The 27,035-nt window shown below is 33.3% G+C and overlaps 1 long non-coding RNA gene across 1 annotated transcript in view; it reads right to left on the reverse strand.

The window, feature by feature from the left end:
* The window catches only part of LOC118198039 (uncharacterized), a 45,180-nt gene extending 32,809 nt beyond the window's left edge, over positions 1-12,371 (reverse strand). Inside the window, exon 1 of the long non-coding RNA XR_004759689.1 lies at positions 12,056-12,371. This is a non-coding gene — a long non-coding RNA (uncharacterized LOC118198039). The remainder of the gene's footprint in view (positions 1-12,055) is intronic.
* Between the last annotated feature and the right edge of the window lie 14,664 nt (positions 12,372-27,035).

Below are 27,035 nucleotides of genomic sequence, written 5' to 3' on the forward strand. Positions count from 1 at the left end.
ACTGTGCAGTGAAATTAGTAAATCTGCTTGTAAAAAACTTTTAAGAAAATATAATTCATGGCTTAATAATTAGAAGACAGACTTTTCTTTGTAAATCATGACTACATTTCGCTAAGACCTGTATTGAAAGGCCTTAAGTTTTCTGGAATTTTATAGTATTTGAAAGCAAATTCATTATTTTGGGGACTAATGGAAAACAAATGGTATGGCAGAAACTTAATAATGATCTTCAAATGAAGAATATTATTCTTTTCAGTCAATTATGGTTGAGGTATCCAGTTGGTCTGGGGCTGTACGAGTGCATGGAAATTTAAACTGTATGAATGGAAAAATGGGTAATTACATGCATTTAATTATTTTAAGTAAATCTGAAATAAAGGGTTCAAACCATGGGCATATTGCCAAATTAAAATTTTCCCAGAACAATTGTCCCAAGTATTATACTCAAAATTTGCAAGCAATGTAATGAAATTCTTCAGACAATGAAATGACAACAAAATTCTTCAGTATTCATAATGTTTAATCCATTCATTCTTAGAGTATTATCATCGTTATTTATCTTATGGTAATATTATTAAACCCTAATCCTGATCTTTTTTTCGATATCTTCTGAGAACCAGGCACCCCGTTGTGTTACATAGGCAGAGAGAGAGAGAAAGGAAAAAAAAATATGATAAAAGTATGCTGATTGCTGGAGAATATGTCAATTGCTGGAGAACAACTATTGTGCCTTCTATCCTTAAATTCTTCAATAAAAAAATGAAACCTAACAACACACTCGCGTTTTGAGCTAACATTGGTACCACCAACATATACTAAAATACAAACTAGCATATCACAAATGTAGAATTTGACTTGATTCACAGCATGAGAGCACGAAGTAATATTTAAATGGTTTATTTAATAGAAAGAAATAAAAGTATATAAAGAAAAGTATATAAAGATGAAGTTAACGGTATGCAGGATTAACATAATGATGCACCAACAGTCCTTTTATAAACTCTTGAAGACGTGTGAGCCGTCTGCTCACGTCTGCCCTCCACTCTCGACCAGGTCTCAGCGCTGTCTGGGATGATTCTTACTGCGCTGGGTGATGCTATACTGATGACGTCATAACGGGCAATTCTCATTCAGCATTGGACGGTATGATTTCCCACACAAATAATATTAATATAGTTGAGAAAATATGAAAGGAAAAAACTGATTTTTATTTGTCTCTTCGTATTCGATTATTCAACAGTAAGATATTTTTATGGACTGGAAAATATGTATTTTAAAACATTTAATTTTATTTTAGTTTTTCAGTAGCATAATTAAAAAGGTTGTCATATTAAAGTCATGAAAATTTGCCATGACATAAAAAATTGTTACAGAATTAAATATACAATATTAAATTTTAAAACTTATTATCCTTATTAAAAATGTACAGACCTGTCCTCTTAAATAATATAAAGTTCATTTCTAAACAGCACCCAAGAAACTAATAATTCTCCATTTAAAAAGATAGCAAGTGAGGAATTACTGTAACCTTTACATCACTTGGAAAAAGTATTTTATCTATTTCATACCTGACGCTAGTAAAATTTCCATTGTTATTCACTCTAAAAGTGCCCATTAGAAATAAACAGTGTAGTTAAGAAATAATTACAGTTTACAGTGGTGCATTATATTAAGTGTGCTCTGAAGCTTAAAATTACCAAAACCCTAATCAATGATACCTCCGGCACTTCAATAATGTAAATATTTTGCAAGGATTATGTTAATTTTATTAGCAGTTAAATTCTGAGTTAAACTTCCTTTCCTATTGCGCCTTAATTACAACTTACCACTTCCCGCCAGGACTTAGTTTTAGAATCACGTTTGCTAATGAGAAAGAGCGGTATTTAGCCGCGAAGTTCTATTGTCTTAGTGAGAGAAATACCAGATATTCTGGCTAGCAAGCGTCCGCCTTTTTAGTCTGCTCTCTCTTAAGCTATTGCTACGCTCGGCCGTACTTTAGGCCCTTGATAGCTTCGCAGTCAATTAGGTGTCGGCTTTAAAGTACAACTCCAAGACAGAGTTCTATTAAACCTTATTTGAATAATAAAGAGTCTTTTAACCATTTCCAAGTTTATTTACTGTCTCACGAACTCAAGCGATTATTCGCTTACTAGTTCTTAAGATTCTTCACATCCAACTGTAACTTAGAATTACACAGTGGTGAATCCTACAATTTCATTCAATTGAGCACACAATCTACATTTCAACTACTAAGTCATTACAATAATGAAAACTCACATTCCGTTATAACACATACAAAGTTCACTCAAAATTCCACATGTCAACTGCGGAGAACAGCTGTTGTTCTTTTACTAACAGGATACTGGATAATTCCTACAATGTTTTTAACAAATAACAGAGCCATTCGATATTTAAACTTAAACTAATTTGAATTCTGGTGGCCGCCGAAGGAAGAAAAATAATATATAGAAAAGAAATAATAATAAAAAAAATATGAGCTAATTAAAAGGACTCTTTGTATATATTTCATTCATTAGATTCATATTTCCTATACATAGTTCAGAATAGCAAGTATACTGGTTTTTAATTTTTAATCATATTCTTAGTTATTACAACTTATTTTGTGGAAAGGCAGACAATTCTTTAGTTTTCTAACTTCATTTAATAACTAGAACGTCATATTTATTGAGGAAAATTGTTTCCTTGGATCCCGAAAATTCAGGGAAACACTAGAAAAAATCAGAAGAATCAGATTTCCAATGAAGTCCCTATAAAAATACATTTCTAATTGCCAAGCGAATAACACCATCGATTATTAGTAACTTAAGCCGAGTTCTAATCACAGCCAGAAGCCTACCTGCATGAGCATTTTCAATCTCTGTGAATCTTGAATACAAGCGGCGAGTTTATTCAATAACGGCAGGAAAGTAAAATAATCAGTTAATTATGTTTTTAGCATTACTGGATAGGTTTTGCTATTAATGGATGCAAACTGATCAAAGAATAAAAGAAACAGTCAGATCTATTACCTGCTTTACAAGACATGCATTTCATGCGCAAGTGAAATGAAGCTTCCCTTATATTTATTTTTACCAAGATTTAACATAATACTTCTGTGTGGGAAAAACTTCCCTGGAACATGGAAAAAAGGTAACATATATTCTGATTAGGACGTAAATGGAAAGATAAAATTTCAAGTTGACATAGTAAATTGATAGACTGCAAACTTGTTCTGAATTACAAACTATGTAAGACATTCAGAAATATCATATAGAGTTTCGTATTCTTTGAAAACATAAAATAACGAGCTCTGGAAAAACTGTAGAAGAATTATCTTAGGTCTTAGTATTACAGAAAAAGTCAGAAGAATGGTGTAAATGACCCTTTATTCAATCACATATTTTCCCTTTATTCCTTTATTCAATTATGAATGAAGGAATTTATTTAATCACGATTCATAAGCCTAATATGTAAGCCCAAGTGGGGACGACTGTGCCCCACTTGGGCTTACATAAGCCAACTTAAACAATCCAACCTATCCTTAACTTAAACAATTAATGCTCAACTTAAAATAAAATGTAGTTAAACTGGCCTAACGGTTCCCAGGATAATTTAAAAGCGCGGAAAGGCTCTGACTCATATAAACCGGCGGAAACAAGATTAATGGCTAGAATTAATCAACGCCACAGAAATCATTCGCTAGTAAGTCAGAGTAAAAATGTGGCCTTCAAGCAGGCATAACACGCTCTAAAAGCACCTTCCGAAACCTTCGTTTAAATAGCACTAATTTCTGCCTTAATTTGAATAAACGCGCGGTAACTGATAGCCATTCTGGCAAGAAAGCGTGGATGAAAAGTAAAGTTGCTTTAACTAAAAATTAATTGTTAGTCAAAATAAACGAATGTCCACAATCTTAGTTGCAGTTTCTACCGTATTTAGCATGTAAAATATTCAAAACTTTAAGAATATTATGAAAAGATTTAATTCTACATCCAGCGCCAGATTTATTAAAGCTGAAGATAATTAATTGCATTGAAAAGAGTAAGGCAGACTATCAGTCTAGTGCATAAATTGTGAAAGTTAGGAAAACTTTATTAATGAGGAAGCAAAATATTCTTTCCAAAATGTCACTTTATTAAAGTAACCCTTTAGATGAAAACCGTTATCCAAATATTGAATTTCTTTTCACGCTTGTCTTTAAATGGGTCCAATACATTACTCAATACTTTCTTATGTTCCAAAATAATACAGAGCAACAGAATATCGAAAGTAGTATCTGGCTTTTTTTAAAGTGAACAAATTTTAATTGAACAGTACCAACTGTAAGTAAAATTAGGCTGGAGCACTTTTTGATAGAAAGAGAAGCTATATAATTAGATATAAAGTAGGGTCATAGGGAGAAATCTGTGCGATTTGTAGAGACATTAGGTTATTTCGAAACAGGAGAGCTGGAAAATGAGCAACGCCTTCGCCGGGACTCGAAACACTCGCCTCTCGAATACGCGCTGAGCATGCTGATCACTACACTACGAATGCATGCAAAGAAGGCGGGAGAAATACCCCATATACTCCGCCTTTTAAAGGGCGACTGGTGTTCAGGGGACCCAGTCGCCAAATCCTGGAGGTGGAGAATCATCATCCACCACCCTTTTAGTTCGGACGCCACTGTAGAGACATTATGGAATTTCGAAAGCAGCAGAGATGAAAAATAATCAGTGGCTTCACCGGGAATCGAACCATGGGCCTCTCGAATACGCAACGGGAGGGATACCGCTACACTACGAAGGCATGCTAAGAAGGCGGGGGAAATACCCCATAGCTTCACTTCAGTTAATATCAAGATACGCGAAATACATAAGTAATATTTTCGAATTCACAAAGGGCGGAATCAGATATACAGTTAGCAAAAACATCAGACATAATTCAACAATTCTCACTGAATCTATCTCCGCTTGTATTTCTTTAAGAATACAAACGATGAGTCAGTTACATAATAACTCCAACTAGATTGAACTGACTCAAATGGCTCGTCGCTTTGAATAATCTATGTTGCTGTATCAGCGCTGTTGCAGATCCTCTCAATTTATATTTTATGAATGTTTTCCTTGTAAGTAGTCGATTTCTGTATGTTCGCATAGTCGAAGGCAGTAATGCTGTGTAGAACGCCGATAGTTCCAATCGGGCTTCAATTCCAAGTGAAAGAACTGGCTGCATGTGCCTTATCGTAGTTTCCCCCCCCCCTTATCAAGTGTAGCATTTTTACGAGTCCTGTACACAATGGCCTTCTTCCTCTTCGGCAGACATCCCAAGTGTGCTTTGCTATATACAACTAAACCAAACCAAACCCTGCATTATGGCACCCTGATCATGATGGATATGATCATTTATTAGCCAAAACTTAACTGAATATTATCTTTATGAAACGTAAGAATATTTCATTCAACGTTTCTAAATGTGTCGTAATAACATAACTCTTATGATTTCGATAACAAAACCAATCGTAGACTGCCTGTGGCTGTCCTGTGAGATCTGTATATTCTCCGAATGCTTTTGATTTTTTTTTAATTGGATTAATCACTTAGACTGTTCAAACTTAGTAGTATTTCCTATATTGTTATAAAGCAGTAAAATTGTTTTTTGAGACTTGTTTCGTGACAATGACTCCAGAATGATATGAGGAATGACGAGTTGTATCCCAGGCGATTGAAAACGCAAATGCACGTGTTTGCGGCATATTCAGTACTTGGCTAATTGCATGAACTCGGGCATGTCATTCGTATTTGACATGAAAAATGTAGTTTCAATTTAATACACTATATTCTATTTCCGTTCACAATAAGCGAAAAAAAAAACCTGAAAACGTTCAGATTTTAACCGCCCACCAAAAAGGCTCTGTTAAGATATAATGTGGTTTAACCTCCTTTCGTAGTATAAAACTCCTAAGTGAACTGAGATTTTCCTTAAATATTTGGTCTGAGTGAATTACTTATTTTGTTGGAAGTTAAGAAGAAATAGAGTAGCATGCGATTTAAGGAATTAAGTAATTAAAATAACTATCCCAGATTACTTATATCATACACAATATTAAAATTATTCAACGTGGATTATTTATACGAGCATATTTTATTTTCTTCCTTTGAACGATACAAGATCAGGGGTTCTCAATGTGGGGGGTTATAGTTCTGTGAGACAATGGAGTAGCCTTTTATTTACCTGGTAAGTAAATTAGTTTTAGTTTATAAAAATGAAAAATTACTTTTGTTAAAGTTTTGTATTAATAAATATTTCCTATACTTTTTTTTTTAAATTTGTAAACACGTTATAAGCTATTTCCTCCCTCCTTTCTGCAAACCTGCGTGGTGTAACGGTAGCACACTTGGCGGATGTTCGAGAGGTCCAGGTTCGAGTCCCGGGGAGGGGACTGCTCATTTTTCACGTCTCCAGCATAACCTAACATAACCTAATGTCTAACCTAATGTCTAATAACGTTAAAAATAATGTTTATCTAAATAAATGTATGCATGTATTATTTGAATTTGAGAAAGGAGGGGGGAATGACCTAGGATTAGGGAAAGGAATATTTGGGGTAAACAGTTTATGAATCACTGTACTAGATCCACCATTAAGTATTAAAAATTATTTTCTCAACTTGACACTCCATTAACTCCATCTGAAAAATAACAAAAATTAGCTCAGACAAAACATCAAATACGCCATCGTCTAGAGAGAAAGATTCTCTTTCGAATAACACAAAACATTATGCTAATACATTTTATTTTTACCGCGTAATTTTAAACAAAACATAAACGGCCATTACTTATGTTTCAACCCAGTATTACATGCATTATTTTTACTCACTAATATCTTAACAGGAAAATAATTTTAGTCTGAGTACAACACATCAGATAAGATGTCATACAGACTTGCTGCTTCTACTTACGTACATTTAGCCGAAAAACGCTTGTCATAGAGTTAAGAACGGCTGTCCATTAAATTTCTTTTAAAGCAATATGTTGCAAAGAAATACAGTTCTTTCCATAGCTTAATCCCGAAACAACAGAGAACGTCAAGTAGAATCTGTGTGAAAGAGATAAACAAGAGGCTGTCGGATAAATATTGACTTTGAAGAATGACCTTGTCAGAGTCATATAACGGATGATTAAATTACTTGAAGGAAAGCAGTATAATAATAATAATACTGTTATATACCTCAACTAAAACTAAGAGAAACAACAAGCTGTCTATAAGTGACAAGCCATCAACAGTCAAGAGCCGTATTATGGTGGATTTACATTACATCAAATTATAAATGACTAAATATGACACGAAGAATTGCTTTTAATGCGATTAAAATGATGATAATTCTGTATGTGATCTTTTATTTACTTAAGAACGATATTTATCTCCCTTCCCCCATCAAAAATAGTGAAAATTCTGAGGAAGATGTTTTTTTTTTTCCTACGAAATAACTAACCTGCTGAAAAAAATAATATATTCCCTAGAGCAAAATTTCAACTATACAAGGTTTTGTTGGCTTATTCTTCGAAAGCGAAAATATAAAAAGAACGCTCAGTATGTCTCTTATGTAAATCAGATGCATATGTAAAGAAAATATGTAAGGAAATGTTGTCCCGAAGTTTTCATTAGTTCTTCATTGCCTTGTATATCAGTCATACATATTGTACTGTTGGTTTAGCTTCTTTTGCATGCGAAATGTCAAAAGTTTATGCAAAAATTCGAAAAAATAGTTTGTTTACTTCTAAATCTATGAATATTTTAATAAAATTGCAGTTTCTGTCTTGCTCGATGCACTCGATTGCTTTCACTGTTCATGGGCTAACAGTTTAATAATGATATGCATGAAAATTTTGCATATGAAGCTAGTGATAATACTGTTTAAAATACTGGCATATTTTTTCGCAGAAGAAATGTAAAATTTTCTCTTCTTTGCAATTTTTAATTCAAATCCTGGAATAAAATTAAGAGAGAATACCTAAATATATGTAATTGAATCGTATCTTCTTAATGACGTATACGCTGAAACTTTTCATTCGAATAAAACTTTACATTTTCAAGTAAAGCTAATAAACATTGTAAAATCGCGTTTCGGCTCAACCACAGGACTTCAGAAATTTTAAATTCAACTTTATCATTTTTCAAATTTATCATAATAAAATCATTGCATTGGGGCTAATTAAACTTATCTGCATGTAATCCTGCACTTTCGCACTATTATTGAAGCCTGTTCATTTCTCCTATCACCTGACATGATAAAATATTTGTTGAATATATGGTAATAGCTATCATATCTAAAATTATATCTTTTATAAATTATTTTAAATTGTATGTTCGTTTCCCAATAGATATAAATAATAATCTTAATTTAAGAAAAATATCATTTAAATAAAATATTTACATAATTATTATTAGCCCGGTATTTCACAGGTAATTGAAAGCACTTAAATAAAACATGATGCTTGTTCTTGTTCATATCATACCATGAGAACAAAGGATTTTGTTGCTTTCCAAGAAGACCTTGTTCGTTTCACATCGGACATCATTAAATGAATTAAAAAATCTGACGAATATCTTTCAGCTTTTTGGAAATCTCGAATCTAGAATCTTTGGAAATTCTTTTGTTGGTGGATGAAGTTACAATTTTCTTTTTGGTCCACAAAATTGAAGTAGTACATAGGAGTAGCGAAAAAGCATAAAAATGTATAAACAAGTTAAAATAGTATAAGCAAGTTAAAAAAGTATAAACAAGTTAAAATAGTATAAAGAAGTTAAAAAAGTATACAAAAATAATTTGTGAAACAGATAAGAAAAGGAGAATAAGGATGAACTGTTCTAGACTGAGAACCTTAACCTAAACCTAAACCTAAAATCAACTTATAAACCGTACCACCAATACTGTCAAACCGGTAAAACTAAGAAACAATCAAAGAACCAAATAAGCTAATTAACCAAATTCAAATACTGGGCAGTTCGCCCTTAACTCTTCCCCCGAGGGCTAATATTCTTCGTGTCATATTTAGATTCTCTGGCCTTCGCAGTAGGGTCACCTTGACTCTTTTTCTAAATAAATTCAACATAGTACTTATAATGAAATCTTAATATTTTGTTTTAACAATTTTGTGAATCGATATTTTCCATCTTTCTAAAACACTGAATCCCTTATTTATTTAAATGAATCAATTTTACGTAACTTTTAACATAAACTCACAATTGTGAAACACATTCTTGCTTATTACATAATCTTTCTAACTAAATTACATAAGTTATCACAAATATACAATTCAACTCACTTACAATTTTAGAAATTTACTACATAATCAATCTACTTTAAAATATTCATATCCAATTAGATTATTTACAATTTTTGTAAATCCTAACCTGGATTTGTCTTTCGTAAATAAGTAATTCATATTTTCTTTTGAAAAATTTAAAAAAAAATATTCTTCTATGATAGAGATTGTCTGTATACATTCACACAAATAGTTATAAAGTCCTCTTTTGTGGTTCACAACCACATTTACATTTTACTTTCTATGTGTGAAATCTCTTTAAATATTCTGGACTTTGTCCATGACCTCGAAGTGCTTAATTTGTTCTTTTATCATTAGATAATCTTTTTGTGTTAACTTTAGGAAAAGTCCGAAATAATTTTCTTCCAGTGTTATCATTATCCCATCGGAATTGGCATTTTTACGTATTCCATTGAGATGGTCGAAAAATATCTCTATTATCGCTCTTAGTTGCTTCCTTTGAGGTGTTTTCTGCAGCTTTATTTCCCAACACTCCTGTGTAATCCTTAACCCAATTAATTTTCAAGTTGTACTTTTCTAGACATTCTACAGTTTTATTTCTTACTTCAATTACTTTTTAACAAGACATATTCTAGAATTTATTGCTTTCAACACACTTTGAGAATCGGTGTAAATTGATACAAAACGATTTGCCAAATCATTTCTTTTATCCATGTATCAGCTCATTCTAAAGCTTTCTTAAAGGCTGATAATTAAGCCTGAAAAATCGTACTTCTGTCATTAAGTCTGTATCTCTTATCTTCACATTTTTGTTCACAATATTAAGCCACATAGGCAGCTCCTGCGTTTTCGTCCATCACCGAGCCATCAGTAAAGATTGGAAAAATTGAGAATTCGTATGAGGGAAAAGGATTGTGAAGTTATATGAGTAATGAGGTGAAAAGCATAGCTTGGAAAGAAATAACAATCTTAAAAGGAGGAAAATGTTATTTCGTAGTATAAGTGCAATACAACTGCAGTCCCTGTAACATTGGTCACGGCGAAAATTTTCATTATAATTATCTTCAAATACGTAATCAGTATGTTCAAAATTTCATTGGAATCGGTTTATCATTTTGGAGAAGGTGTAGAGACATTAGGTATATTTTTGAAGCAGGAAAGATGAAAAATTTGAAACGCCTTCGCCAGGAATCGAAACACGGATCTCTGGGATGCGCGCCCATTGTGCAGACCATCACACCACTAAAGTATGCCAAGAAAGCGGGAGAAATACCTTATATACTCGTTTTAAAGGGCGATTGGGATTTTTTAGGGGACTCAGTCGCCGAATCCTGAGTGAGAAGAATCATCATCCAACATCCTTTTAATTCGACCGCCACTGTAGAGACATTAGGTATTTTTTCGAAGTAGGGAAGATGAGTAATTTGCAACGACTTCGCCGGGAATTGAACCACGGACCTCTGGAATACGCGACCAGCGTGAAGACTACCACACCACGAAGGCCAAGAAGGCGGAAGAAATAGCTTATAAAGGATCCAACTTTTTCTAAGCATCTAATCATCTTTTCTATTTAAGAATAGTAAAGAATTCTCTCATTTCCATAATAGGAAGTATCTAAGTATTTTAATTTCTGTCCTTGCAATATCTTGCATTACTTACGAAAAAAAATTCAAAGCCAGCATTATTTCAATCCCGTGCGTCATGTGGCAGAGGGTAAAAATTCAAGTAGACGTTTGGCTCAAGGTTGTTTGTGCAAATTGAACCTAGTGCTATTTCAAGTTATCTAGCCTTAAGTGCTGGCTGAGATTTAACCAAGTGTGACCTCTATTCTTTTTTGTTTTGAATAAGAGGGTTTTTTACACCCTTCGCAAGTTTGAGTAGTTATTTTAGACTTCGTTTAACTTTTACTAAAACCTTACTTGAACGATTGCAAAATATGCCAACCTTTACAGCTTTGCAGGGATTTTGCCTGTAACTAAGTGTAACTTGTGGCAAATCTTTGAATAGAAAAGAAAGCGACTTCGCTATGTCTAAAATGAAATAGAACTTAGGAAAGGAGTAAAAGACCCTTTCATTCAGAATTCAAAATAATTAAATAGAAGGCACTTGTTGTGCTTACAAACCAGCTAGCTAACATTTATGGCGTAACTCAAAAGGATAGAAATTCATATTGAAACTAAGTTGTAACTTAGTCAAAGACTACATAGAAATAAGTAACGCGCAAGTTAGCTCAAGTATATACCGACGTGATAAGCATTATTGAAAAAAAATAAAAAAATGCAGCACTCCGACTGCTATCGAAGAATTGCGACTAGTAATGTGGCCTTCAGTAGGCGGGACAGGCTCTGATAAAAAAAAAAAAAAAAAAAAAAAATCTAAAAACCTTCCTTTAATTACTATTACTTTCTACTTCATGTCGTGTTGTGGTGATGATCCCTATTTAATTGAATACTTACAAGTATCAAATAGAAAGTACATGTGTCCAATATTTGCTGGCCTGAAAAAACTATCTATAGTACATTGCGTTGAAAGAGTAATAAAATGCTTCACTTACCCATAAAACATGGCAAAAGGACTTCAGAGAAAAACGTGTTTGCTCAACCTCACTTTATAGAATTAAGAATTATCTGGATTAAATATATCAATTTGATAATATAGCACACAAAAACATAAGAAAGTAAGAATATAAGAACGGAAGGACACGAGAACAGCGCCTAGAGAAGATCGAAAGCAAATTTTATATCTTATTTCATCGTTCACTTTTCGTACTGGACATACTTACGTACCGGACATATTATTTAAACAGCTTGCAGATGTTGTTTTATACCCGTTTATATTATTCTTGTTTTACACACATTCGTCTGGTCAGCACAAGGTAAAATCCACGAGGAGACGAGAGAATGACAATAGCAGCAATTTCTTAATGCGAAACAAACATTAACAATTTATTTCAATACGGGTTGAATTTCAATCCAGCTATAGAGTAATTATGCTAATTTTCAACATGATCTTTCAGGATAAATTTGTGCAATTCTCAGGCTGTTCCGCTCCTTCTTTTCTATCCCAAAAGGCGATATCACTCCATGAGTGTGAGACCTGCAAGGTCCGCAGCCCCGCATACTCGTTAGTCAGAAAAGAGGGAATAAAACCTGTTTGGCGGGTATTTATATGCACGTGTAGTTCTGCGATTGCGATTAATGTTGCGATAGTGTCCATACTGATGAACGTCATGGTGTGAGAAATTTCCATTCTCACACTTCATTTGGATACGCGCGAATAAAAATTAGCATTTTGGCTGGAAAACGGAAAGGGAGAATGATAATAAAGCTACTTAACATAAATTAATGGGTGAGATAAAAATAAATAAATCCTTACGCCACGATGCCATATAAAATTTTCCAAATAGACATATTTATTATAACAGTATATTACAACCATGAAATTTTGTTTCACAATTTATTCACTTTGTTGTATGTAGTGTTGAATTTTTATGGTATATCCATCAAGGGGAGTAGGATCCCCTATATCGACAATGTTAAACTGGCCATTTCAATGTACCTTTTCTCAAAAATCTGCTGTAAATACTCGTTTGAAATCTTTTGTGTAATTAATATGCACCTATCTAATTACACTGAAATGAGCTTTTGAAACATTTTGTAGAATAATCTATTAGTCATAGTAATATTTAACACGTTTCTCCCAAAACAAATTTGTACATTTTTTCCTTAGTTTATTACAAAAACCTCATTTCAGTAAATATTAGGAAACATAATAAATAAGCCATAAAAATTGAAATACCCTGGAAAAGGTACATCAAGTAGAAAAAAATCACATTTGGAGGAAAAACACGTTTTTTTTGTGTTAAAAATCCTCATTTATCAAAGCATTCGATGATAAATTAAAACCAATTTTTTTACAATTCTAATTTTCATACAAATTAACATATGGTATTTTTGTAAAACTTTAAGTGTAGAGAATATGAAAATGAAAAAATCCCAAATGACCATTTTTGAAATTTTTGGCTTTAATGCATGTCAAGCTACAAGTCGAATAATTTTCATTTTTACATCATCGAATGGATAAAAGTTAAATAGCTTTAATATAAAGACTCTTCGCAATATCTAGCTTAATTCGCCTAACTTTAGCAATTAAAATATGCGTTATTCAAAATGGTAGACGCTTTAACGGAGATATTTAATCTTTGATTTTATCAGACCATTTGTCAAATATATCTTTAAAGGACTTGAATAAAGATATCACAAGCGATAAATCAGAAACTATGTAAACCGATGTAGTACTAGTATTGAATAGAAAGAATAGTTTAAATATGTTCAGTTGTGTCAATAATTTCCTTCTTTTGTTATTTTAAAAACGTATTTTTTATCTAAAATGTGAAGCATATGTGACTAAGAAAAACTTTGTGCACTCATATAACGAAGTATACTAGAGCATTTAATAAAATTTCCTAGGAAAAAAACAGAAGTGATACTGTAAAAAGTGCATTTAGTTCTCATAAACGTTTTCTTCATAATTTTAATTTAATACTCTTGCTAGTAACCCTACAATTTAAATTTGCCACGTAGGATAAAGATGATCATGATAACTATTTTTTGTTGTTATTTTGTTTTTCATGCATTTAATTAAACTCTTTCCACTTAAAGTGATTTTCATATATTCTATTTCTTAATGATTTGGTTTGGTTTGGTTCGATTACGGAAAAGAACTCGAGGACTATCTGGCTAAGGCTGACAGATGCATTCGTTGAAGGCTTTCTATGGGAAACTGGCTCTTATAGACGTTACACTTGGGGGGAAACCACGGAAACACTCACGCAGTTAGCCCGTTCGCCGGATCGGAATCTTGCACCGAACTGCCAGTGTTCAACGGCTTTACCTCTCGGCCGCTGCTGCGTGCATTTCTCCATGAACTTAAGCGTCTTTATTAAGGACGTAGGAGCAGTCACATAAGTATTATACAACATAAAAATATATTTGAGATTAGCCAGCTACTGATGTGAACTAATATTGTGATGACAAACAAAATTATTTTTATTTTTTAATGCATTTATTTAAACTCTTCCCGCTGAAAATAATTTTCATGTATTTTGTTTCTCAATGAGCTTCAACATCTTTATTAATGACTTGGAATCCGACATATAAGTATTGTTCATTATAAGCATTGTAGATCATAAAAATATATTTGATATTAGAAGCCAACTAATAATGTAAAATAAAATCAGAATTTTTTACCAAATAGTATTGTTTCCCCATTTACCAAACAGCAGATTGCAGTATTTCTAATATATCAGAATCTGAATTTGAAGAATTTTAAAAATACAGTAACTGGGCGCTTTTCTAATTTAAAAAAAAATACAGTGTAAAATAGAAGGGAGAAATACCGGTTCTTCCTTGGGCTTCGATATAAAGTGTCAAGGTTATGATGTCATCATGTAATTTTCTTGCTGTATAAGTTATATGCACATTTTTTTTTTTTTTTTTTTTTTTTAATATATGTTGAAAATCACGTACCTAATATCGTTTTATCCTTCTTGCTTTAAAAGAAGGTGAAGTAATTGTTAGTGTCTCTCTTCTAAATTCGAATTATATTTTTTTAAATTAATGTTGAAACTATTTTTTGCGCATATCTTTATTTAATGAACAAACTATAACTCTCACGATTTTACTGTTATCACTTTCCTTTAGAGCGGAAAAGAAACTTTTAAATTAAGTTTATATGAGATAATAGCTCCTTTTTATTAATCCCTGAATTGTTTTCGACCATATGATATGCCATAACTGCTGAAAATAAAAAAGAAATTTTGAATTTTTGAAAAACGATTATTTTCCAGTTGACTAATTTGGTTAATATCATGCCAGTAAGACTAAAACTACAAAAAATATTTTTTTTGATTAAGTCAATTTTTATAAAGTAAGCTTTACGAACAATAAAACGTTTGTGCCTGTATTGGAAAATCTATCAATCAGATGGCATTGTCAAAAGTCTAAAAAATTACCTTTAAAAATGTATTAAAAGCGGCTCACGCTTCTGTTATTCGTGTCATAAAATTGTAGGCGAACTTTGTAAAGAGAATATGTAACTTCTGGTTTTAATAATATCATGTGGATGAAAACGTGAATAAAGCGGGTGCAGCCCGGGTAAAATCGCTGAATATTGGTAGTTCGGTCCAACTTTCGAATCCCGGCGAACGGGCTGGGTGCATGTGAGTTTTCGTGATTTTCCGCATGTGTAACCTGTATGCAGTATCTTGTGGATGCATACGTGAAAAAAGCGGGCGCAGCCCGGATAAAATCGCTGAATACTGGTAGTCCGGCCCAACTTTCGAATCCCGGCGAATGTGCTGGCTGCATGGTTTTTTTTTTTTTTCGTAATTTCCCGCATGTGTATGCAGTAGCTTGTGGATGCATACGTGAATACAGCGGGTGCAGCTCGGATAAAATCGCTGAACACTGGTAGTTCCATCCAACTTTCGAATTCCAGCGAACGAAAACTGGCGCAGCCCTCTCAGCTCGCAAGCTTAAATTAAATTCTGTAATTATTATTTCATAAATAATTATTAATTATTTAAAATTATTATTCTCCTTTTGGTTCATTGATTATTTTATGGGTTCTAAACTTTATTTTGTGAAAAACTTTAATTTGATTTTTATTTATAACAAATAAATAAAAATCAAATTAAATTACAAAACAATTGTAATTTCTATTGAAGATAATCTGTTTCTTTGAAAAAAAAATCAAGTATCTCTTGATATGTGTATACACCTTTTTTGAGAGACTGAACATTTCAAGCGATTGAAATACATTTATACGTTGCTGATTAAAAAAGTCATAATTTATGAGGAAGAGATATATCGGATACTCTGCTAAAAGCGTATTAAAAATATGAATATTCAGCGTAAAAGTCAAAAACTATGAAGTGGAATTTATCATTTCCAGTGTCACGTAATATTGTACTTTGCAACAAGAACACAGAAACCTTTCGTGAGATGTAACTGCTGTATATTTAATTTCTGCTGACCTATCTGCACATAGTAAAATATTCTGCTGAATAATTTCTGCTGACTGATCTGAACATAGTAAAAAATTCTTTTACTATGTTCAGTAATCTCAATAATTTTCTTCTTTTATTATTTTTAAAACGTATTTTTTTTATGTAAAATCTGAAGCATATGTGACTGAGAAATTCTTTCTGTCTGAAATATATCTTTCTTTATCTTATCTGTAATGAGATATTCTTTCTGTCTGAAAATTTCTGAACATGAAAAATTAACAAGGATATTACACATATATGTAAAAAAAATGGGGCAATTTTATATCTCCCGTTCTACTGGACCGATTGATGAGATTTATATATAGCATTGTTCTAACATAGGTATTTTGACACAAAATCGAACTTTTTCTGAAATAACATACCATTTTTTTTCATAGTTCGATTCTACGACTCAAATTATGCCTAGATATTAAATTTTGTAAAATTTGTTTTGAAATTTAAGGAGAAATTCAAAAATTTATCTTGGCGCAATTTTTTTCAGTTTGCGTCATGAATACTTTACTTGGCAAACTTTTTAATATGTGGCAACCAATTTTCCTTTCCCTTCCATTATAAGGAAAACAAGGCACTTCGTTCCTACCACATTATTAAGGGACTTAAATTAAAGAAAGCTCCAGGAAAGGACAAGATCACGAACCAGATGCTGAAAAACATGCCTTTTAAGACCGTATGCAAATTAACAGGCATTCTCAATGCATGTTTGTATCAAAATTATTTCCCGCTTTTCTGGAAGCAAGCAAGCATCCTGATGATTCCTAAGCCAGGGAAAACACAGGATTACCCGGAAAACTTTAGACCCATCAGCCTGCTGTCCTCCATAAGCTAGATTCTGGAACGCATTATTTATCTCAGAATGCAAGAAAACTTGGACTTTCTCGTTGATCACCAGCACGGTTTCCGGAAAGGACTTTCGACCACAACGCAGTTAGTCAGGCTCACGGAGTTCATCGGCGCGGCTATGCACAACAGAATGAGTGTTGCTATCCTGATGCTAGACGTGGCAAAGGCTTTTGACCGCGTCTGGCATCCAGGGCTAATCTATAAGCTAATTCATCTCGGTTTCCCCAGAAATCTGATACTCATTATCAAGTCCTTCCTTGAAAATAGAACTTGCACCGTTGGCGTTGGAAATGCAACTTCATGTGTCAAAAATATTTACGCAGGTATTCCTCAAGGGTCAATTTTAGGCCCGCTTTTTTACATCATCTATACAAACGATTTCCCTTGCTTTTCCGAGGATACAAATGTTCTCGCAGCCAGTTACGCTGATGATACAGCGATAGCCACCAAGTCTCTAAACCCAGAGTATGCCTTGTCAAGAATTCAGACGAACATCCCTGCTATTGAGGGGTGGTGCAGTCGCTGGAAAACGTGCATTCAGCCAGAAAAGTCCAAGATTCTACTCATTCGAAATCGCAGACAGAGGAAACGGGTCAGAACTGAGGTTAAACTTTTTGGCAAAATCATCCCTACAGTTGATAAAGCTAATTACCTGGGAGTTACCCTTAACAAGAACTACAATTGGAAGGATCATATGCTTAGAGTAAGCGGAAAAGCACACAGGATCATTTTCAGGCTTTTTCCTCTCCTAAAGAATGAAAACCTCACCCTCAGACTGAAAAAGAGGATTTATGAAACTGTCATCCGACCCATTCTCACGTATGCTTCCCCAGCCTGGGCAAACTACAAAGCAAACGAAATTAGCAAACTCCAAGTGCTTCAAAATAAGGTGCTAAGAATCATCACAAAAGCTCCTTACTATGTTCGGAATAGGACTCTCCACTCCGACTTGAAAATAGATACTATTCAGGACTACCTCAGCAGAATAAACAACAACTTTTTTAATAATATTATCAATGTGAATCCCGCTAATTTCACGGCCATTCTTATCTACGAAATCCTGGCTGAAGACAAAAACCTCCGCCCATTTGCCGCCCACCTCTTGAGTTCAGAATTCTAAGTTCCAGTTTTCTGGTTTTCAAGCAGCATCAATCGGGGTCAGTTTCTGGGAGGGTGACCTCCCACGTGACTGGCTCCGACAAATGAACAGTTAGTATTCGGGCTATCCTACACAGGTCATCCGAAGTTTCTTTCTCCGGCCCCTGCTTGGCGGATTCCATCCAAGATGTAGCAATACAGGAGCAAAGTGCTTCTTTTTCTCTTTTTCTCTCTCCAGCACACTTCTACCTCCACGAGAGAAAATTTCTTTCAGGTTTCTACTCTGTCAGGCCCCACATGGGATCACATCAGGAACTGGCAAGAGTAGGACTTTAATTTCCTGCTGAAAGCCAGTATAACCGCAAAGTTCCAAAGTTCGTTCCTACCTTTTTTCGTTGTGCATGAACGGAAGAAAGGTCACATCCCTTCTACTTCCAAATAGTTTTAGCAAAGTGTCTAGACCTCATTTGATGTTTTATCGCTTTCAACAAACATGCCAAATTCAAAACGCGCCAATAAATAAATTCACGTATATTTTCGGAAATTTTCAATTGAATATTGTAAATTTTTGCAGGTATGCTTAGAAATGCGTCTACTTTAAGATAATGGTAAAAATTGTAAAGGCTATATTTCAATCTTTTTTCAAAAAAAATTATAAAAATTATTTAAAAATGCAAATTTTAAAAATAAATAATAAAAATTACCTGTTTTTTATTTGGAATGATTCTGAATTTCGAAGGGTGAAAGGAAGATTCAAGTAAGTTTAGTAAAAAAGAGAGATTGATAAATATATACCAAACTCAATTAACACTGAGAAGCTGAAATTCTGAGAGCTAATTTTTTAGAAACTACTCGTGAGATTTTTACAAAACTTAGTAGTTTGGCGTAATTTGAGTCTTAAAATGGAAATATGGAAAAACATAGGTGTGTTATTTTAGGAAAAGTCCGATTTTGTTTCAAAATACCTATATTAGAACAGTGCTATCTATAAATGTAGTACATATCCTAAGTCGCGCTTTCGAGAGATGAAACACACAAGTTGAATTTTGTTAATCGGCCCAGTAGAACGAGAGATATAGAACTGTCCTCTCCTTTCTTTTCTTTTTTTCTCAGTGTACCTTAATATAAAAATTTTGCATCATAAATTCGCTATATTTTTATGGTAATATTTCTCTACATACATATTTGTATGTGTAAGCGAAAATTCCTATTTACAAACCTTTGATTTATGTGTCCATGTTAGAAGCTTTCAAATTCTCAGAGCAATTTTAAGTAGTTGTATTAATTTTAGAAATATTGTTCTAAACTATTAGCGTGTTCCTAAAAATTGTTCTCCTGTTTAACTTTCCTACACATACTAAATGTCTGACAGTCTTTTCCTAAAACATAGTGAATTATTCTCAATGCTTTCAAGTTTGTTTCTATGGATTCTCTTTATTAGAAATTAGTCTTTATAATAAATCGAGTTGTTTTGCCCCCAAAATATTCCGTAATAATTAATGAATATGTTTAATTGCAAGCTTAGGTTTGTCATCAGTATTCCAAATGAAATTGTACGGGATTATTTTTCTATTCTCGAGGATGAATCAGTGCATGTTAACAAGCGGAGGATCTAATGAAAATATGTGTGCTTCAACTACTGGTAGAATTGAATAAACCCGACTAGCAGCACTTCAATTGTTATATTTAATACTTAGTACAAGTGCTGCTATGTTAGTCGTTGAAAGGTGTTTGTCAATGAATTATTCGAATAATAATATTATGTCTATGTATGATATAAGTAAATAAATATAGCATGATGTCGAATTATTCAAAATGTATATAATTAGAAAAAATATTCTAATATTTACTTAAACACACGGCCTCTCTCGGCCTCTTTAAGTCTCTCGGCCGGCAGAAAACTGTATAAGACCAGCAGTTTCTGAGAGTAGTAGTTTAGTTTAGTGTGAGTTTAGAGTACTGAGATATCTCCGTGTTAGATTCTTTCTTTAGATGCAGTTTGCATTGCGTTGTGTTTAACGTTCTTAGCAGTCTGAAGTGTAACTACTGATTGTAGTGATACTGTGAAGAGATTTACGAATACTTTTGTGGAAATTTCCAAAATTGTAATAAGTTTCGTTTGGTAAAATAAATTTTATGAAGTATGAAGATATTTGCGGAAGGTTTCAGAACTGTAATCAGTTTCTTTTGGTAAAATAAACTTCATCGATCATGAAGCTATCATCCATTCCGTGTCCATCTATTACGAATCCGTATCGCTTAGGGATTTCGTTGCCAACTATTAGCTTTATGTTAACATATTTTCAGCGGTATTCATGTTACATTTTCATGCATTTCATTGAAGTAATCTGTTCAAATTCATAAACAGTTTTTTTTTAATCTGAAATGTTATTTTTCATTGAAATGCAGGAATTGCAACTGTATTTGGCAGAAAAAAATAGGGATTCTAAGGCCGAACTAAAATCAAACTAAATGCCTTTAATCGAACTAAAAAGTGAAGTCAAAAGCAAGAAAATGTAATATCTAAAAAAATATTGCCTTCGTGGTTTTTAATTTCAAGTTTAAAGGTACTAATTTTAGAAAAGGGCTTACCTTGTTAGTTTTTATGTTTATCCAAATCAATTTTACCGGTATAAAGAACTTATGTCATTCATGCATACATACATACATAAGGAGAATTACTACAAATATTCATAGAATTTGATTTCAAAACAGTGTGCTTTTAACTGTACTAGCCGCTTGAGTGGCCAGTGTTCGGTCTTCAAGCATCTGTATTTTTGTTTTTTTGTCTAGCAAGCAGCTAAATTGTCATGATATTACACGTTTATCTAAGCATTCACTATCATTACTATCTAAGCATGAATATTAATTTATAATTTCCAAAAAAAAATGAAATCCTTTCTTTTTTGATTTAATAACTCAACTCTGTTTAGGAAAGAACATAGTAAAATATTTCTGTACCAATTACCTACCATATGACGTCAAAAACATTTATGAATTGACAGAGCAAAAGCGAAAATACTCCTTTAGTTCATGATATATCCAATTAATAATAAGTTATTAATTGAATATATCATGAACTAAAGGCTTTTTTATTTAAATTAATCATATATATTATTAAAAAATCTGATGCGTACACGACATGACTTCCTTACGTGGCCTGTTACATTATACACGCTTTTTGCTGTATTTCATTTAAACTCATTTCCTTCAATTTCATTACAAATAAGATTTCTCATTCAATTAAATTTCTCACTTTGCGGCAAAGCAAAAATGCATAAAAAGTCAAAACATCTTCATTAAAAATTGTAAAATACAACAAAACATAAAACACAAAATACAGTTAAAAAAATTACAATTTAAATTAGAGTTTTTACCCAAAACGCAGATTTTGCACAAAACTGAAAATTTAGTTTTGATCCCACTCGACAAAAAGGCATTGAAGGTGCAGAAACTGACATAATTCGTTATTCTACTGAGTTTCAAATGTAAACAAATGGCGGTTTGTTAGACTTAATTTTTAATCGTTATCCACTTAAATTTTTAATCGTTGATAAATCTATAACTATTGCATGCAAATTAACTAAAGCTATAAATGTCCTTTACCGGAACATAAAAACACATAATTCATTCACTTTTAGATCAAAAAATGCATAGTTTACCAACATATAAGAATAAAAGTACTAAGCTTCCCTGAGCCAGGTATTAGAAAGGGAATATATATATATTCTACGGCTACTCGTTCTTGAACTATGCGAGATACATACAAACCTATGTACGTACAAACGTCAAGGAAAAACAATTCCTCTGAATCCAACTTAAATCCATTTCACAATGTTTTTTAGTATGGTTCAAAGGGTTTCGAGAGCGGCTGAAATGGATATTTTCGTTGAAATATGACACCCGATATTTTTCGGGAATACAATACTTTCTTTACTTCGTACAAGGAAGTAAAAAGCAACAACAGTATTATTTAAACAGCTTTTATTGCTTTCAAATTTTGTTTTATTTCTATTTATAATCTATAATGGTAAATCAAATCAAATTATATTTAAAAACAGTCTCTTTGAGAGACGTGCTAAACTCTAAACCTTTTAGACTTTATTCTTTTTCCTTTCTTTTTACAGTTTCCGTTGGAAGGGGGGTACGTAGTCTGAGGAATTTTTAGAATTCAAATTCAAGAAGATTTAAGAATTGTTCCATGATCAGTTCTTGTATAAAAGCAAGAAGCAGCTTTAAATTTTCCCATTTATTTTCATACCACATTTCCCAGTTATAACCGAAATTTAGTTCACAGTTACTGATTTTATGCTTACTTACTTTACTTCGATCTAAGAAAAACATAAATCGGCCTCTCCTGCGTCGAACAATTGTGTTATTGGAAATGTCGTTTAGATCGGTTTCTGAGACTATTTTGGAAAAGCCCTTCCTGTGACGCAGTGTAAGTAGTTCTTTTTTCTTCTTTAGCAGCTGTGCTGACATTACAGATTATCACGTCAGAGTGAATAATTGAACTTAGTGCAACAGAAGTTGCTGTAATGACATAAAAAAGTATACCACCTAGCACCAAAAAAATGCTTCCACCATGTTTCTCTGCAAGAATTCCTAGTGCTGGTAGACGTCCGAGAGAACTGGCTTAGAGCCAATGTTAATGATTATCGAAAATAACGATCTACCTTCATTTGATACCTCTCATTTATATTCTATAACCAAATATATATATAATTCACATACATAGTTGCCGTTAAAATCTTTTGCTATGTTGTTTTATTCTAATTTATTTTTTAATACTTCATAAACGCGATGTTACTTTATTATAAATCACATAAACATATTTTAGCTACTCTATATTTTGTGCGGTTTTAATTAGCGTGACTCAGTATGTTGCTGAATGTATTCCTATTTCCAGAAAATTCGCGAAACCTGCTTAGAGGATTATAAGGAATTTCTCCCGCCTTCCTAGCGTGCCTTCGTGGTGTAGTGGTTCTGCACGCTGGGCTGGTATTCCAAAGGTCCGTGGTTCGATTCCAGTCGAAGGCAATTGCTTATTTTTCATCTTGCCTGATTCCAAAACATACCTAATGTCTCTACAGTGCCGCCCGAACTAAAAGGATGTTGGATGAGGATTCTCCACATCCAGGATTTGGCGCTTGGGTCCCCTAAAAACCCCGGTCGCCCTTTAAATTAGGCAGTATATAAGGTATTTCTCCCGCCTTCCTAGCGTGCTTTCGTGTTGTAGCGGCACTGCACGCTGGGCCGGTATTCCAGAGGTCCGTGGTTTGATTCCCGGTGAGGGCAACTGCTTATTTTTCCTCTTGCTTGCATCCAAAAAAATACCTAATATCTCTATAGGGTAGGTTTGTTAGAAATATGGAAACTTAATACATGGTCACCTTTGAAATAACATCTTTTAGACATACATATTTGTATCAATGTATGTTACGTTCCTGGAGGTGGAAGTAATTTTAGAATGTATAGTTTGAGTTAAGGTATGTATCGCGTGATTTTGGATAGCAGGTATTGTTTGATCACGCTGTCTCCTTGACTGGTATATTGGTTAGGAATGCTGGCTACTGTATTATTGGTCTCGGTTTACAGTTACGAAGAGGGCCCAGGTTTTTGTTAATGTCTGTTTATCATGCGGGTACTTAAAATACTGGCGAGTTGAAAGACCTTTCGAGTGGTTTGATGGTAGAGTACCTTTTCAACATATTTTTTAAGGTTTTCTATTTTTAATCAGATATTTATTGAAAATATATTTCCTGCTATTTTTTAGAAATAAATTTTCCGAGGTTGCCAATCAAATTTCTTATCAAAAATACCCTGAATTCTGAACTAATAATAATAATAATAAATTTTAAGTGTTTCATCGACCCGTTCTATTTGATGGCATAAATTGACATTCACTTCATTTAAATTTTTGCTTGATTTTTGCTGTTTAAAATCAGGATCGTTACAATTATCGAAATATTTTGAAAATGCCAAAACTCGTTTAAATTGTTTCAGAAATGTCAAAAACTTACATCTGTAAAATTATCTTTCAGTTTTTCAGGTTTTTTACTACCTGAAATTCTGCAATAAACATTTCAAACGTTAGATATATGTGTAAAATATTCACCACTAGATTAAAAACAACAGAAAAAATCTCGAATATAATTTTGAAACTCCTTTGTGATAAATTTTGCGGGCCACCCAACCGGTTAGCGACCCTGACTGATGTACTGAAGGGACCGGTCTCGAATCCCGGAGAAGGCATGGATGTTTGTAAATGTGTAGAGTATGTGCGTCATGGGAACAGTCTAAATATGCTGGGAAAAATCCTTTTGAGCGGTTGGTGCTAGGGGAAGAGGGGTGAGACACACTTGGGCCCATCCTCCCGGGCTGCTGTCTATCAGAATTGAGGGGGGTGGCGATTGAGCAAAGTCGTACTCTTACTTGTATGGTCCTCAAAGCTCTTCCTACGACAGGCGCAGTCTTGCAATCCTTGCCACGATGAATTTCGTAAGCTTGTTCTGATGTTACTGTCAGAATAGTGGGAGAAGTCATAAATACAGCAATTTGAGTAACATCATCAGTAATGCATATGCGTGAGAAGTTTCAAGAAAATTGGGTGTTTCGAAGGAGGTCAAAAATTAATTCCAAAATGTGATCCAAATAAGAAAACAAGAAAATAACTCAGTAAATAATACCATGTATTAACGGAGGTTTCCATTTACACATTGCTATCCTTAAAGCATAATGACTAGAGGGGATATATTAGCATTTGAGCTGTACTGCTCCATATATATCGAAGTTGAGCAACTTCGTCCTAATAAATAAATTTAGTCCTAATAAATAAATAACAATAAACTATTCCGAATTAGTTGTGGCTGCACTGGAAATTTAGAGGGAGTTTAATAACTAGTAAGGGTATCTCTGTGAAGTGTTAAGACAGCAGTATAATTAATTGCATCAAGGATTAAGAAACAAGTATAGGAGTCAGAGAACTCAGTACGTTTCTCTCTAATATTATCAGGAAAATTGGGCATTTCTGCAGTTGGAGTATTTGCAGAAACGAGTTCAAAAGAGGTCGCGGAATACAAAGAGAATCCTATAACGTAGAGCGCAAATATCTGAAGAAGATCGTCGTCTCGTTAGGGTGCACTAGCTGACTCTTTTGCATGATCGACAGTATTAGTACTTAATAGCACATTGACAGAAACACATTTGATAATGTCTTAGTATATCGCTTCTCGTTACGCTTTCTATTCCGGTAGATTTGACTACTTCGCAAGTTATGGGTGTTTAAAACGTTTACTGCCAGAATAAAATGGATCATCGAACCCCATGCGAATCAGACTCATTGTTCTAATATCTTCTCTAATCAATTACGTTTTATTAAGGGAAAATGATGAGCTCATATTTCCCGGCCTCCGATGTGGATAAGACTCATCAAGGAGATTATGCTACTACCCGGAACGTTGCTCCAACAAAATACATACTATTTGTATATGATGCAGGGAAATTTGCAGCAGATCATTTCACACATTCAAATAGCCATTAAATGTGCTCGGTATGTAAAAGACATTCTGCAACCTTTCGCTGCTTTTTGTAATTATATAGTAGGACAAGGACGATTCTCATTCTGAAGCAACAGTACAAGTTTGCTTCATTTTTGACAATCTCCATCTTCTTACTTCGCTGTCTAGTTTACCTGTTTTAACCTCCATCGAAAATATATGCAGTAGGTCAAACGATGACTGGTGTACAATGTCAGTTCTCCAGTAACTCTTGGGGACATTACGCGAGTTGATGTAACATGCTAATTATTTACCAACACACCGCATACCCGTCATCAGTAAACAACACACCTCCCATCAGTGGTCAAGTGGTTATGACAGATGAATCCTGCTAGTTCAACCCGAGTTCGAACCTAACCAAACGGGCTGCTGGCTGATTGGGTTTCTTAACCACTCCCATGGGAAAAGAGAATACTACCTAGGTTCTCTTACAGAAGCATCGTCGAAGGCACCTCTTCCATTAGGTAGGGAACTCTTGTGTATGTTGTCCTACTTAATTAACCTAATCTAACCTAACCACAAGATTCAATTAAACTTTCTAATACAATGCTGCTGAGAGTAGAGCTACAATATAAGCCAAACATGGGCACGAACCGTTCTAACTCTATCGATGTGCATAATGTAAGTAACACAAAGCAGTGGTGTATTAATTTATTTTGTATTACTTATAAAACATATCATAAAACAATTATAGTAACATATTATCTATGCATTCTATTTTTTAAGATCAGTAGTGTACGACTATGTGAAAATATTCAATCAAGTATAGCAAAAATTATGCAGGACGTTAAATAGAAAGTAAAGAATTTATTAAATTATATCCTAAAATAAACATATTTTCAGTATAAAAAATTCTTATGGTAGGATGGGAATAGATCCTATCCTAATTACATAAATAATTTTTCCACGGTCTTGAATGTGAGACACTCATGAGCCATTTCGCCATGTAAGATAATGAATCTAAATTATTCATGTTCAATCAAAATTATTCATTTAAATATCTTGGTGAGAATCATTATAATATAGAATTAATCTCAATATAACTGTATGTATTATGAGATAAAAGCATTTATATTTTTTGATGAAAAACGTGAAGAAGTTTCGTGTACTGTTATTCATTAAGAGCTTAACTTGTAAGGATTATGTTAATTTTGTTAAAATTTAAATTTTGAGTTAAACTTCCTTTTCTATCGATTCTGA

Source organism: Stegodyphus dumicola, chromosome 2, assembly GCF_044657685.1.
Source record: "Stegodyphus dumicola isolate Sdum_Otavi_A_Nest chromosome 2, ASM4465768v1".
Lineage (NCBI taxonomy): Eukaryota > Metazoa > Arthropoda > Arachnida > Araneae > Eresidae > Stegodyphus > Stegodyphus dumicola.